The sequence below is a fragment of the Pteropus medius genome, unplaced genomic scaffold, assembly GCF_902729225.1.
Source record: "Pteropus medius unplaced genomic scaffold, Ma_sr-lr_union100, whole genome shotgun sequence".
Taxonomy (NCBI): Eukaryota; Metazoa; Chordata; class Mammalia; order Chiroptera; family Pteropodidae; genus Pteropus; species Pteropus medius.
In genome coordinates this window covers 30,680,119-30,695,437 of record NW_024340696.1, presented here as the reverse complement: position 1 = coordinate 30,695,437, position 15,319 = coordinate 30,680,119, and the positions used below count along the sequence as shown (strand labels likewise).

At 37.1% G+C, this 15,319-nt stretch overlaps 1 long non-coding RNA gene and 1 pseudogene across 1 annotated transcript; one reads left to right on the top strand and one right to left on the bottom strand.

Annotated features, from left to right (window-relative positions):
* Positions 1-1,028: 1,028 nt before the first annotated feature.
* LOC120609566 (uncharacterized) lies at positions 1,029-1,147 on the bottom strand (annotated as a pseudogene).
* A 7,199-nt stretch (positions 1,148-8,346) lies between these two features.
* Positions 8,347-14,349, top strand: LOC120608732 (uncharacterized). The gene is made up of 2 exons (XR_005654503.1): positions 8,347-8,657; positions 14,187-14,349. It is a non-coding gene; the product is annotated as an uncharacterized LOC120608732 (long non-coding RNA).
* The last annotated feature ends 970 nt before the right edge of the window (positions 14,350-15,319 follow it).

The window sequence follows — 15,319 nt, the reverse complement described above, 5'->3', positions numbered from 1 at the left end:
CAAAATATTTACATCAGGAATACCAAGAAAACTTTGAAAGTACAAGTTGCTTGGTGTCTATATAATGCTTCTGTCTTTCAGTATTACAAAAAAAGTTCTCCAGTAAGTCTCCCATACCTACTTCTCATTCCAGCATGATATGAGACCTCACTGTGTTTTAGAGTTCATTAATTAGAATATTCTCTATTATAAAAATATGATTCACTTCTCCCTGGGAACTATTCATTCTAGATTTACATTAAAAACTGATTCTTTGAGAAAATAAGGGTTTAAGGCTTGAGATGGTGCAGAATAATCATATTTTCATCCCTTCTTTCTTTTATTTAATAGCCTGAATTCATTTTGATCTACCAAAACCAAACAAAATTCCTTCCTTTAAAAGCCTTGATTTATAATGATCCGAGGAACAAAAGAGAGATGTGTTGGGAGTTCCCAGTGGAATGGACCGGTGTTTCCTCTGTCACTGCTGCACCGTAGAGACTTTAGTGTAAACTCTGGGAAAGAGACAAGAGATGTTAAGGGTATAGATAAAGTTCTCCAATTATTTTTCTTCTTTTATTGGGCTGTAACTTTAAATGACTATATTCTAGGTTTAAAGCAGGAATATCTGCTCCTTTCATATGAGTACTCGAACAATTTTATCTGGCCCAGAAATGGACATATTTCTGATAAGTGAATGTGGAGAGCTGATATCCCCATTTCAAAGAAAACTACAGCAAACCAGAGAGAGCTAGTTCTCAGTAACTTTCAAGGAGACACATTGACACAGGCCGGTAGCCTTCCGTGGGTGCCTTGGGCCTGTACTTTGGACTCTTCACTGCTGTTCTAACAGGTGAGGCCCCAGATGCAAATATTTGGTTTAACCCGTTATTACTGTAAACACTGCAGACCTTGGTATGATGTGAAGTATAGAATTCAACCTTCTTTCTTTCTTTCTTTCTTTCTTTCTTTCTTTCTTTCTTTCTTTCTTTCTTTCTTTCTTTCTTTCTTTCTTTCTTTCTTTCTTTCTTTCTTTCTTTCTTTTTTTTCGCCTATAGCACCTGGTCTTCCTAGGTGGTCTCCCATCCAAGTATTAACCAGGCCCAACCCTGCTTAGCTTCTGAGATCAGCCTGGATCTGGCATGTTCAGGGTGGCATGGCCGTAGACTACAACTTTCTTATTTCTGAAGGCTTTCCAGTCTGGCTGGCATTTGGGAAGAGTTTGGTAAAAGTAGGTGAGCACAGGGTTAGGGAATGAAAAAATGGAGACAGCTTGAATGGGACATTCAGGCAGAAGTCAGAGCATGGAGCAGTTGTCCAAAGGAATCCAAATTTCAAATCAGCACAAGAAAGGCAATAATTAATAGCTCAATATGGTGTACATCAAAGCTAACCTCCATTCCACACAGATTGCTCCTCTTTACCTTTTGCCCATGACCGTGCAGTGCAATTCTTGATGAACTTCCTTGTTGCATTTTATTGAATCCCATCTTGTATTAGTATTTTTTTTTTTTCCTATCGGTGAAAATCTTGCCTCTCCCTGTGGATTTTAAGCATCATCAGGGTAGGCCTATTTGATATTAGGGCACAGTTCAGTGAGCAAAAGAGCATGGACTGTGGGATCAGCTTAACTGCTTTCAAATACTGGTTCTTTCACCTAGTAATTGTGAAAATGTTGGAAAATTAACTTCCCTGAGTCTCATTTCTTCATCTCTCAAAGGGGATATCTACTTTTCAGTTTTGTTTGGATATTTAAATGAGGCAGTGAGGATAAAGCCCACAGCCCAGATAGAGTTCCTCAATACATTTCTTTCCTTCTCTTGCATTTCTTTGATATCCCCTCATCTCAACATCCTTTGTTTTCTCTTAATATATAATAGGTATGTAAACATGTTAGTAAATATAGTAAAAATATACATACCTTTAGAGACTGGAATGTTTTAGTTTGTATCAGTTTAGAGAGACTTAGTTCTTAAAAGGCCCCACTTGCCTTCCCTTTGGTCAAAATGTTCTTATTTCTTGCTGAATATTTCTCAGTACTTCTGCCTTAGTTCCCCTCTTTGCCCGTGTAGATAAGATCTTAATATTCCATCCACATGACCATGATGAAATCTGGAAATAGGTTTGTCCAGAGGCAAAGGCCAGGTGGAAAGTGGAGAAAAAAATAATGGGGTGAAAACTTGGCAAAATTTCAATTAGAGGGACGATGAAGGGCAGAGCTCTATAAAACAAACTGAATGAAATACATTAAAACCAACAAAATTTCGTTTAAGCAATGTGATTCTTGTAGCATAGGAATGGTATGGTCAAAGATTTGGGTATGACACGATCAAGCTTAGTTCATGTCCAGGTGCTGAAGAACATCTGCAAATGTAGATTCTCCAGTGAATTAGAAAGCTGAGGGCTAGGACGGAAAGTGTAATAAAATTAATCAATCCTGCAGTCTAAAAATATGTATGCGTGTGGCTGTGTCAAAAGTAAAAAAGACTTGCTGAAACGTAGAAGCTAATCAGCAGCAGTATGGGGAAACGGTAACATTCGAACTATTGATTCAGGTCTTCGGATAAAGTCTCATTTAGGAGATTTTTGCATGATCTGTGTATATTATATATAATATCTTAATATTGCTATGTGTAGGTATTGGAATATTCTTTTTATCAGCTGTGTATGTCTTGTTCCCTTTGAGGACATTTTTAGCCATTAAAATATCATAAACATCTTTTAAGAAAAATTTCAACAGTTAAATTTCCACAGAGCCTCCTTTTCCCAACTCCTGTAACATCTGATTCTTACTTACCAACCCAATTAACTTTAAAGTGTTGAGAATATAGGGAGTATAGAGTCCAATATAGATGGAAGGAGTATTAAGATCCTTTCTTTTCTTTCTTTCTTTCTTTTTTTTTTTTTAAAGCCATGAGCCCATCAAACATGGTGACATGGTAACGCCCCAATGTCTGCTATCATGAGCTGCATTTCCAGGGAACACCCAGGTTGAATATTCCCTTCCTAACTCTTCCCACAGTCTGATACTTCTGTGGTGCTTATGTACTTCCCAAGCAATTTGTCCATTTATCCATTACAACACTTGCCCTTTGCAATAATTACCTGTATAATGTCAGCTTCCCACAACATGATATCTGGCATGTATTAGGGAGTTGATTTGGAAAAACATTTCTAAGCATTCAGCTTTGGTTGTCTTAGGATCTAGGAGATCTCCTAGTTAGCCTAAGCTATTAATAGCAAGGAACACCTATTGTTTATTCAATAGAACAAATATGTTGGGTTATCCCAGTGCTAAGTGCTTTTGTTTTTTATGTATGCCATTTTTTCCAAGACTCACCCTCATGGCCTTTGATTTTTCAAAAATAAAATATATTCCTGTGAGAAGAAATGAGATCATTGCCTATGAGGTCCCAAATTCTTAAGAAAAATTTATAAAATCTAAAGCCTATATAATATAGTAGAGATAAGATTTTTATATCTATATTCTCACTGGTAGTTGAAAAGGTATTTTTAATAGTCATTGAATGCTACTCAGATACTGGTTGGGTACAAAGACAAGGAAATGCTATGCTAAAAACATCATCATTTGAGTGGACATTCTACTTGGGAGCTATCTTGTGCTGTAGAACAAAACACAGAAATATTTTGTATATCTTTTGAATTTGGTATATATAACATTTTGACATACTGTGTTCTAGAAATTATAAAATGGGGTGAGCCCCTTTAGAAAAGAATGTATCAAAATTAATATTTGATTAATGGTTTGGGTGGGGGCAGACAGGAGCTTCTCATATTTCCATCTCTATTCCTGTGAAGTTGAATTTGATTAAAAAGTTTATTCAAAATTTATAAATTCAAAAAAATAATTTAAACTGCAGGAAAGTGGGTGTAAAGGGCAGATCTAGAGATCCTCATTGAAGGATAGCTATGGGCTTTGCTTTCTATATGAGAATTGGAAGCATTTAAAAATAGTACTTGTAGGTACCTGGATTAGCCTGAAATACCTAATTCAGCCTGGTTCTGCAGGGAGGTAGTGGTCAACGTGCATAGAAGTCTCAAACCACATAAGCATTTATTTTTCTCCAGGAAATGGAATTTGATTATGTTATGAAAATGAGTGCCAACATTTGTCTTTCGTGTTTCTCAGTGGCTCTGCATGGGCAAACTCCAAATTGCAAGTGAATATTTAATTATAGACTTAAAAACTTGTTTTGAATGTTTAAAGGCCAGGCACTAAGAATGATTAGCTGCCTCTCTGAGATATACAGTGTGCTAAAAGGGAAAAGAAAAAAATAGCTCTAAGATTTTTTTTAAGTAATTTGGGAAATAAAATCAGAAGTCAATGTCCAAAGTTCTTGTTTGTTTTTTCTCCCTGCCTTTTAACTTTTATCTTAAATCTAATAAATGACTAAATAGACCAGAGGCAATGACAAAGTGGGGGGTGAGAAGGAAGCATAGAAAAGCTGGCAAGGATCAGCAAAAGTGAAAACAAAAAGGAATTTGTAATGAACAAGCTGAACTATACACATTTAAAGTAAAAAAACTGCATCTAAGTGGATGTGAATATTGAAGACTATGAAATCAAAGTTGTAGGTGTAACTTGTTTGCTTAAGTATGGAAATTAATTAAGATGCAAATGATCTGACATGCTCTCTGAACTCTACTAAAATTCTTAATTTCATTTCAGTTTTAGTTCTAGTTTAGTTGAATAAATATTAATTGAGCACCTGCTGTGTTCCAGACACAACAGTCAGAAACTGGCGACTTCATGTAAGCAATGAAAGAATTCCAGCGTAGTTGGACAAATAACAAGTAAGTAGATACTTTCACCATAATAAAATAGAATGCTTTATTATACAAAAGATATAGCAGAAATGATTGCTAATTAAAAAAAAATTCTTGTTTAAATCTAGTCTAAAATGTATAAATGGCCAGATGTAAGATAATCTAAGGTCCTGAAAACATAGCATAGTAAGCATAGTAATTACTCATAAAGGACTCTGCCCTTCTGTGACTGAGCAAATAATTTTATTTGTAAAAGACTTATTATGTATATTAAAATAGGCACTGAAAATACATACATCATATAGCAATTTTGAGCTCTACCATTATTATGTATTAATTATCATTATTACATTTAGTTATTAGATAATGAATTAATACTATTTTGCCATGTTTACACAAAACCATGGAAAATAATTAGATCCAAACAAAATCACAGAATGTTTAAATTTTATATACTGTGGTTTTGTGAAATATACACTTATTCTTCCAAAATATCCAGATGTTTGGCTTTTGCAAGAAAACTTTTTGCTTCTGTTTTTCTCTCCTCATTCAGATGCTTTGACATCATATAGACTCTAATGTTTTTGTTATCAAGATGTGATTAGAATCTTCTTAATTACAATCTATGGTGTTCAACGTTATTTATGCCCATATTAGATCTGACATCATGCATTTAATAGTCACTTCAGAGTTTATATGATTTTTGTATCATACAAAATTTGATGCCAGAGCCCTCATAGCAGATGTGCTCAATGAGAAAAAAGCTTTACAAGAAATTCTCATCCATACACTAGTCATCACCCATCAATGTGTTTCTTCCTGGTACAGTTAAATCTTTGTCTCCTCCAGCCTCTAGAGTCAAAGGAACTTTGGCAAGGTCATTACCACACATTAAGAATTAGGCATTACTGAGTCTGGCCCTGTCCATAGGCTCAACTGTCACCTCGTTTCACAAACTTTGGACTTGCCTTTGCCTCTCCCCAAGCACCTCCAGGTATGGTTGGGTCTCTGCAGGTCCTAAAAGACTCAATCTCAAGATCCTCCCCCAACACTCCCACCAAACCTCAAGGCCACCACTTTTGCTTTTCTCTCTTCTAACTAAGCATTCTTCTTTCATTGATCTTAATTTCCAAGGGTTTATCACTTAGTATTATAACTCATGTTCTGTGGGAAATACACCCACGTCTCCCAAATTTGTTAACTTGATTTCATTCTTTTAAATTGCTTAAAGACTTGCTATGTCTGAGGAAGCCTTTTGTAGTTTCCCTTGTCCCTTTGGTATGACTCATCAATGGAATCTCCCTGCTTTTCCTTGCCTAAGTGTTAGAGTCTAGTGTAAGCCCACCAGGAATTTTCATAACTTCTTGTCAACTCTAAAGCTTACAAAGTGTTGGGCTCAGTTCCTCATTTCAGTGATTATGGAACTAACCCAATCAAAAAAACAAAATTTAGGGTGTTTGTCATTAGAATGATTTCTAAACAAAAGTAGGAAAGATGCTGTTTGTCCTTCAGAAATCTTATTCACCACTTCCCCCCAATGTTTCCCCCTTTTAGATCAATAAGCCTTCCAAACAGTTTTCCCCATTTCATCCTTCCTTCTCTACCACATCCCCTATCGCTAACACTTGAGATCCTCTTAGCACTTCTTATAGTCCATGGGGCCTCTTCATGAAGGTCAACTCTAAGATATTAATAATGGTTTAGTGGGTTTCACTGCCAAGGAGTCTTTACAAAAACAAGCACAGACACTTTTAAATAAAGAGTGAAGTAAACACACTTTTAAATAAGAAGTGAAGTGAATAACCAATGTTCTCCTAAGTCGGGGGAATTTTGTGCCCAGGGATGTCTAGGTGGAGAGTAAGTATAAGGAGCTCAGTACTTTCCCATACTCATCCAATACCCTACACCCAGTCCCATATATATATAGTATGAGAAAGTATATATATATATATATTTTTTTTTTACTTATTGTTTCACATAATTTATTTGTGCTTCCAACAGCACTCTTAATCTGAAAACACAAGTAATCACCATGCCCAAATGGGAGAATCATCATCTCCATTCAGCCCATCTCTTCCCCCAGCACTTCTTAAAGATCTCATTTTGAGTTTTGTAGACAGAGCCCTTGACCCTGCATTGCATAACTACCCCGGAGGGAGAGACGTTCTCTTCCCTCCACATAATCTTGTTCTCTTCCAGAGAAACCACTTTGTAAGATTAAATACACTTGAGGGAGAATGACATTACTGAGGAGACAATATTTAGTTGTTCCCTCTAAATCCAAAAGGCAGTGATCCAAAAATATTTGGGGAAATAGAAGTAACTTGTTACAAGCCAGTCAATCAGAGGCTAAAATCTTTCACTTGGTGATTTCTTATAAGTGCTCAGTTCAGTTACTGTAGGATAAATCATGATATTAACACACTATTTAGGATTTTAACGAGATTATTTAGGGCCTCAAAACCTTTCTGAGCTCATTTAATAGATGAATTCTATCATGATGGGTGAACTGTAAGGTCAGTGGTTCTAAAGTGAGGTGCACATAACTCTTGATTTATAGAGGTACAGGAAAAAGTAAAAATAAGTAAATATATCTTTAAATATCATAGTTTTAAAATGCTATTTTTGTGAATGCTTTATATTATAATATATTAGTTGAAAGCACAGCTATATAATTCACAAATAAAACATAGGGTTTTGGGATACATGCTTAATTTTTTTAACTGGGAAAGAGGAGCCTATGGATTAGGTAACACCTTGTCTATAATACCCATCCCCCAAATCTATGCACTGTAATGAAGGTAGGTTCTCTAACACATGTGACACTGTCTCTCACATAAGTAGTATACCCAAGAAAATGAAAAGATAGTCCTGCCTTACTCAGAATCCATTTTTCCATCCATTCATCCATCCATCCATCCATCCATCCATCCATCCATCCATCCATCCATCCATCATCTATCCCTCCAGAATTGGAAATGAGTTTAGCCACCTTGAGAGTCTAGTATTAGTTTAGATAAAGTTGATGGCAGCTCTTGAAGGAAAACATTGATTTTTCAGCGAGGATACTTACTTTTTTCATAATCCTTCAGTACCATGACAGTCAGATGTCCTTATTAGATGGACAGCTACAAGCGCTTCACAAAGTGGAGATTTGACGAAACCACATGGATCAAAATCAGAGTGAGGAGTATGGGGTGTTCATGAAGATTACCTGTGATCTGTTCTCTCTGAAGGAGGAAAATTGGAGCCCGCATTATTCTGGACATCAAAAGAGAAGACCTCTGCCCCATGCAAGAGAAGTTTGCCTGCTTTGACTTGTCACTGAAGGTGTTACAGGCATAATTCATGCCTGTGTGTTTCTTCAGAAGTTTGATAACCAAGGGACTCAAGATGAAAAAAAAGAAGGAAATAGATGTTTTTTTCCCCTCCTGCTGCATCAACCTGATTCGGCTTACAGAGGAAAGAGCACACTCTGGCTTTGAAAGCTTAAATATGTTTTCGAATCCCAGGAAGGCTATGTCACAGCACAGCTCTGAGTGTGCCATTCCCATCATAGTCTAGGTGGTCAGCCTGTGCTCTGCATGACTGTCTGGCTATACGTGCCTGCCTGAGTCTTGGTGCTTTTATTACTTGGTACATAGTCTTGGATGAGTTGCTTATTCTCCCTACTATTTAACGGTTAATAATTCCTTCTCCACAAAGTTGGGTATATTGTAAGCCATAGCATTTAGGCGTTTTATGTGCTAACTCTCTTTTCCAGTCTTTCTTCCTCCCCCTGGTCAGTTCAGCCTGTCACCTGCATCGTGTCTCCTGACTATTTTCTTTCCTATTAGCATGTGACCTTTTGGGCATCCGTGATCAGGAGCTTTCTGTGGATCCCCCTTCATGTAAGTTCTCCCCCTAAGAGTTCTTTTTTTTCATCACCAGTGTTTTACCAAGAATTGATCATGAAACACTAGTTGTGCTGTATTAATAAGTGCCACATAAAAAATAAAAAGAAGATGGGGGCATGTTTCTGAGGTCTTCAGTAAATTTGGAATATGGTAGAGCTGACAAAGGGCTCAGGTTTCTCCCAAAAGGTGGATGTGGTACAGAGGACATCACTTTGCAGGGCTTTTCAGACTCCTAACTCTGGGACATAAAACATTCTTTATGCAGAGTAGCTCATGGGTCTGGAGTTCTGTGGAACATACTTGAAGAAACATTATTCTATACTTATCTGAACAGCATCAGAAAGAAGTTTCCATTATTGCACCTGCTATTTTCTCACATCAGCTGAAGACTGAGTAAACTCTGGTTTCGTTTAATTATTCCAAGTCACCTCATTCTAGTTCCTTAATCAAAAACCAGCACTCTAAGACCATATCCAGTATCCATGCCCAGGACTGAGAGAATTTTAAATATCTTCCCTTTTACATCATCATAACAATGTACTTCTACTTTCACTACCTTTAAAACATTAACAAAAGTAGAGAAGAGATCAATTTTCCTATTGCCTTCCATACCTTACTAGGATTTTATATATGCAGTGTGTAATTTTAACTTTCGATGCCTTTGATCAAAAAATAGCTCCTTGTTCAAACCAAACATTTTCTTAAGACATCAAAGCCATGTAGAAAAATATAATATGAAAAGTATTTGCAGTAGATATACCACAGCAACAAAGAAGAAATTACAGCACAATATTTGCTGAAACCACAAGGGAAAGTATGTTTGTGGTATCTATTTGTCATATATTTCTATTTTAGAATATGCATGCTGATGTTGAGTAATTTAACCCTTTTTTGTAATGTTTGCTGGTATTTCTCACATGAAGAGGATGAACAGATTGGTTGCCTGTCAGGACAAGCCCAGGGGTGGCATTATTTGCATTTGCTGATCAGTAACTCTTTGGGGCTGTAAAGACTCAAATCCAAGGAGTGACTCAGAAAGCCTGGGACTCAAGTCATTCTGCTCTGAACTTGGCAGCATAGCAGTGTCATGACTCGACTTAGTCCTGCAGCTCTCTTGGCTTTTGGTGTTCATCCCTGATGGTGTCATGAGCAAAGCTGTTGGCAATTCAGAGTTCACAACCCTACTTCTCAGTCTTTCCCCCTTCATTCTTGCTCCATCAGAGGCTGAGGACACCAGTAAAATGATTCATAGGCCCTGCTTCCTGGAAAGTAATCATTTCCCTACAGTGACGACTTGTGCTGGGATAGGGGTAAAGAATATCGATTTGCTTTTTTCCTATTCAGCCTTTCTGCTTAACAGACGATTGGCAGCAATACTTTGTCTCCATTTGCAAGGCTATCTAACAAATGTTTTAAAGCACTTTCATTTTTTGAGCAGGGGACCTTTAAATACATATTATCCATAAAGAACTGAAATATGATCATCTTATCACATACTTTGTTAAAAAACAAACAAAAGCAACTTTGACATTTCCTTTTTTATTTTGACATGTGAGGACTGTGTATGTCTCATAGAAGGTGAGAGCTGGAGAGACACCCCTTCCACAGCCCTATTTTATAGATGAGGAAACTGAGACCCAGAGAAGTTACAAGAGTTGTTCATTCCCCAGAGCTGACAGAGAGAGACTGAGGTTAAATCAACTAATTTTAGGTTATTTTACCTGACATTAGGCTTACTTGTACCATGTCGTTAAGAAGAAATCTAGGTATAAAGGAGTCTGTGACTTGCTCAGTGAGTCACATGAATTAGTGGCAGTAGGGCCTAGGGTAAAAGTATAATAATTATGTCAAATGGGTCTCGGTTTGAATCTTGGCTCTGGAACTGGGTGATGTTGGCTAATTTCCTACTTAATTTGTCTGAGTGTGTTTTCTCATCTTTACAGATAAGAGTGGGACTAATAATTTCTATTTCATACTATCTGCTGTAAGGATAAGAGATAATATATACAAGGCTCCTGGCACATAGTAGACTCTCAATAAACAGAAGCTAGAATTATTATTTAAGACTTAATGACATTTGCCCTTCCTCTCTGCTGTTCCCCTTCAAAGCAGCACGTGGTATACTTTGCACTGTTTTAGAGTTCTGCCTTGTCAGACTCAGCATGGTTCAGTTAGTTTTCTCAAGCCACTGCTGATTTTTTTTTTTTTTCCTCTGTGATTTGCATCTGAGTTGTCTCATTTCCCTGAAACCCTGTCACAAGCCAGGAGATTGTAGCAGAACATGATCTGAAACCTTACTGGCCAGGGAAAGTCCCCTCCAAAAGAGGCAATTTTTTCCCCTTCTTGAGTCTTACACTTCTCCTTCTAATTGTCAAGGAAACCCCTCAGCCCAGTGGCTGACTGGGTACAGATGAAGGACCTGCCCGGAATGTCCTGTGGACAGTGTGAGTGCAGTGGGGGAGTAAAGGGCTGTCCACCTTTGCTCCAGGTGTCTTCACCATCACCGATCCTGCCACTGTGCCTCCAAGTTATTTCAGCTTTCCCTGAAAGGCCTTGTTGTTGTTTCTCTTCCCTTTGTTCCCCTCTTGGCAGGGCCAACTCTCATAACCTCCAAGGGAAATTTAGAGGCTTCTGTGGGAATTAGGGGGTTATTGGGGCTTTGCATTTTCTGTGTCCTCACTTCCTGTATAGCTCACAGGGACTTCCTGAGAAGCCTCTTCTGTGCCTAGGAGTCTAGGCTGGCTCCTCTTCCCTGTGATGAGGAATCATCACTTAGGTGCCTATGTCTTCTTCCTTTTTTAAACATAGCTTCATAAATATACAACTTATATTTGGGTCTTATAATGAAAAAAAATTTCTACAGTCATTTTTGTGACGTTTTTCTTTAATTCAAATACTATGTACTTATTATAATAAAATGTAGTCCATTTAATCAAATGAATTCATTCTTTTAACCCAAATATCTCTGTGTGAGTGTGTGTGTGTTTTAATCTCTCTCTCTTTCTTTCACTCTGTGTGTTTTAGTGCCCTATTTCTAGATATTTTGTCACCAGGGTATTTTCTCACTTACGGATATGTTGCAACACAAGTGAACCATGTAATACTTAAAAAAAATAGACGTGGGCTCAGGCTTTGAAAATACTTTAGAAAATACATTAAACATCATAAAAGAATTTTTAAAAAGAGAAAATACAGCTCCAATCTCACCTCCTTTGTGTAATGACTGATATAATTTTCATGTTAACTTTCATTTTCCATTCATTTATTAGTCATGTGTTATGCTTTCATTAAGATAGGCTTTAAAAATTTGTGTCACTAAAGTGAAACTAGTATTGCTTCAAATTTATTGCAGTGGGCCTTCCTACTTCTCTGACTTTATGTGCACTGTCGTCTCTGACCTGTAATGCACCAAGTAACTATGAAGCCAACATTCTCTTGCCCTGAGGATTGGTCCCTGATAAGGCCCCTGGATCATGCTCCATTTTTGATAGCTTCTTTGCCTTTTAAGAATGACAGATAAAGCTTCCAGCATTCTTTTTTTGTTGTTGTTATTTATTTCACAAATGTCTATTGAATGTCCAGTAAGCATTGAGTGTTACTATGTCAACTGAGACAAAGGCTATGTGATCACTTTGGCATGTCGAAGATGGGAGTGGAAAGCATGGAGGAAACTTATGTGTTGATTTTGTGATTCTGCAAGTGGTTCAGGGTCAATGAGAGTGGAAAAGTAATCTCTGCTATTATGTTCTGCAACATGGGAAGAAGTGGATGCAGAGGTTCTGAAATAAAATGAGAGGGCATTATAAATCATAGGTTGATAACGGGTTTCGGTTTGGATTTGAAGACGGATAAATTAAAGTAATAGGCCCCAAGAATAATAGAGTTAAGTTGAATCAATAACCGTGGATTGGAGAGATTGTTATCTGGGAGCAATAAACTTGTGACTTTGGTTGTTCGTGGGAAGTATTTAAATGAAATTAGCAAGATTAGTTATCATTGAAAAAGAGAGAAAAACTATTCTAACAGGTTTATACAAAAACTGAAATTTATTCTTTATGTAACTAAAAAGTTCCAAGCAAGGTTTGTCTTCAGCTTTGAATGAAATTATGTCTTTGATTGAATGTTATAATTTTGTCTTTCTCTAGATTTCTATTTAGCTTTCTTCCTTGGTGGCTTCCATCTTAGGCAGGCTGCTCCACATGGTGTCAACAACGACCATCAGTAGCTTGTAGCTTATATTCTATAAGTTCTGCTGCCCTAATGGAAAGTGTATGTTTTTTAAAATTTTAATTGGCTCAGCTTCTGTCACAGGTTCACCTCTGGTGCCAGGTGGTGAGATGAACCCCATCTAAACCATGTGAACTGAGACTGACAAAGTGGTGTTCTGTTACCCATATGAAAAGGATGCTGGGCAAATACTGACCACTACACAGATCCCACTGAATATCCGATGAAAGGACAAACTTTCTATTCCTAGAAAATTGCTCATAAGAACTGAACACAATATGATTCTATTTCTAATTTCAGTTCGCTGAACTTCTAAATTTATGTATCTACATCCTAGATTTTCATAGACCCTAGCTTTAAAAAAAAAAATACCTATAGTATGAAATAATTGAGGGCAAGCTCTATGACTTTTTGGACATGAGGTCTCCCACACTTAGTAGAGAGTCTTGTACAAATTGAGCCCTGATTACATTGAACAAATCGATCAATCAGTCAACAAATTAATTAATAGCAATTTTGGTGATCCCTATACTGGTAGTATGCTAGATTTTTTATATATGTTATCTTAATTCATTCTTCTAACATTATACTATGGATGAGGAAACTGAAACTGAGTTAGGAATAAAGTGAGCTGAGCAACTAGAATTGACAAGAGTGGAAAGGAGATGAGAGCAGATCTGAAATTCAAGGGAACAAAGTCTACATGAGCAGGGTGTTAGTCTAAGCTAAAGGAATGTTGTCAGATTCACCATTGTCCCCAGCCCCAACCATGGGGGCCATTACCTCTGAGGCCTTCTCAGGCCACTATGTGGTTGCTGATCCCTGGGTAGCACTTGTCATCAGTGGCAAAAAAGTATTTAAAGGAGCTATTATAGAGAGGAAAAGTACTTGGGTCTTTTTCATTTTTAGCTTCCACCTCAGAACCTACCCCAAACTAAAACTTTTTTGTAGTTATGGTTGATATTTGCCATCCAATTATTGCATTCACTCATTGGATAGTTAGGATGAGTATAAACTCATTGGAACAATTATCAATGAGTTTGTACTCATCTTTAGAAGATCCCAGAACTGCCAATGTTACCCTTCTAGGAGAATGATGAAAACTATAGGCCAGCTGCTAGAGTGCCAGCAAATTGGACAGTCCCCATTAGAAAAAGTCCTCAATCTGTGGCATAGTGAGTGCTACGTCAGCAGAAAAAAAATGCTTGAATAAATTACTGTGAAGTTCTGGCGTTTGGTAGATTTAAGAGATCACACATTTACACGAGACTTTTTGCTTTGTTTTCTTATCTCAAGGACCATGTGAATTGGTGAATATGAAGGCACCAAGAGGACAGAAATAAGAGTTTTCCTGCTCAGACCCCGAACTAAGACTAATGAGATAACTGACTCTACCTTTCAGAAAATTATCTCATGTTGCAGGAATGGAAGACAACTAATAAATAACTTTCAGCAAAAAGATATATGGCTTATGTTCCAATTAGTTACTAGTGGTTTGAACCTATACATATGTATCAAGTGCTAATATATGTATGTATAATACATGTGTTTATATAAATAGTCAGAAACTTGAAGCATTTTTTTCATATTTCTTAAGAACTTAGTACTGACAGCCAGTATGAGAAGATATTTTACTTCCTTTGTCTGCTAATTTCGATCGGCCTGAATCAAGCTACTTTCTTTTCTCCTATTCTTGCTTTGTGAGGGACATTACCTTTTTCTCTATGTGTGTGTTTGTGTGTATATAGCTTTATTAACCATGTTTGGGCTCTTGATAAAGGAAATATTATGCAAGATACATCTGAAATAAAAATTTATTATAGCAAGGATTTGTTTAAGACATTTGCTTGAAAATGGTGAGAAGAAGTATGGAATACTGAGAAGCAAGATTAGGCCAGCTGATTAAGAAACACCCACTGTTACCTCATATGGCAAAAGGGACTTCGTAGATGTGTTTAAATCAAGGATCTTGAGATGGGGGAGGTTATCCTGGATTATTCTTATAAATTCAATGTAATCACAAGGGTCCTTATCAGAGGGAGGCAGGAGGTCAGAGTGAATAGTAGGAAATGTGATGATGAAAAAAAGAGTTGGAGTAATGCTCTTTGAAGATGGGGTCATGAGCCAAGAAATGCAGGCAGGTCCTAGAAGCTAAAAAAGACAGGGAAACAGATTCTCCAGAAGGAACCTCCAGAAGAAAGCCTCCAGAAGGAACACAGCCCTGCTAACACTTTCATGTAGATTTATGCTCTTCAGAACTGTAAAAGAATAAATTTGCGTTGTTTTAATTCACTGTGTCTGTTACAGCAGCGATAGGAAACTAACACACCCCTTAGGCTCAAGGAGAGAAAATTCCAGTAGATAATTAATCAAGTATATTAATGTATTTTTCTGTCTAGGTCATATACATATAGTCAATCTAATCAGTT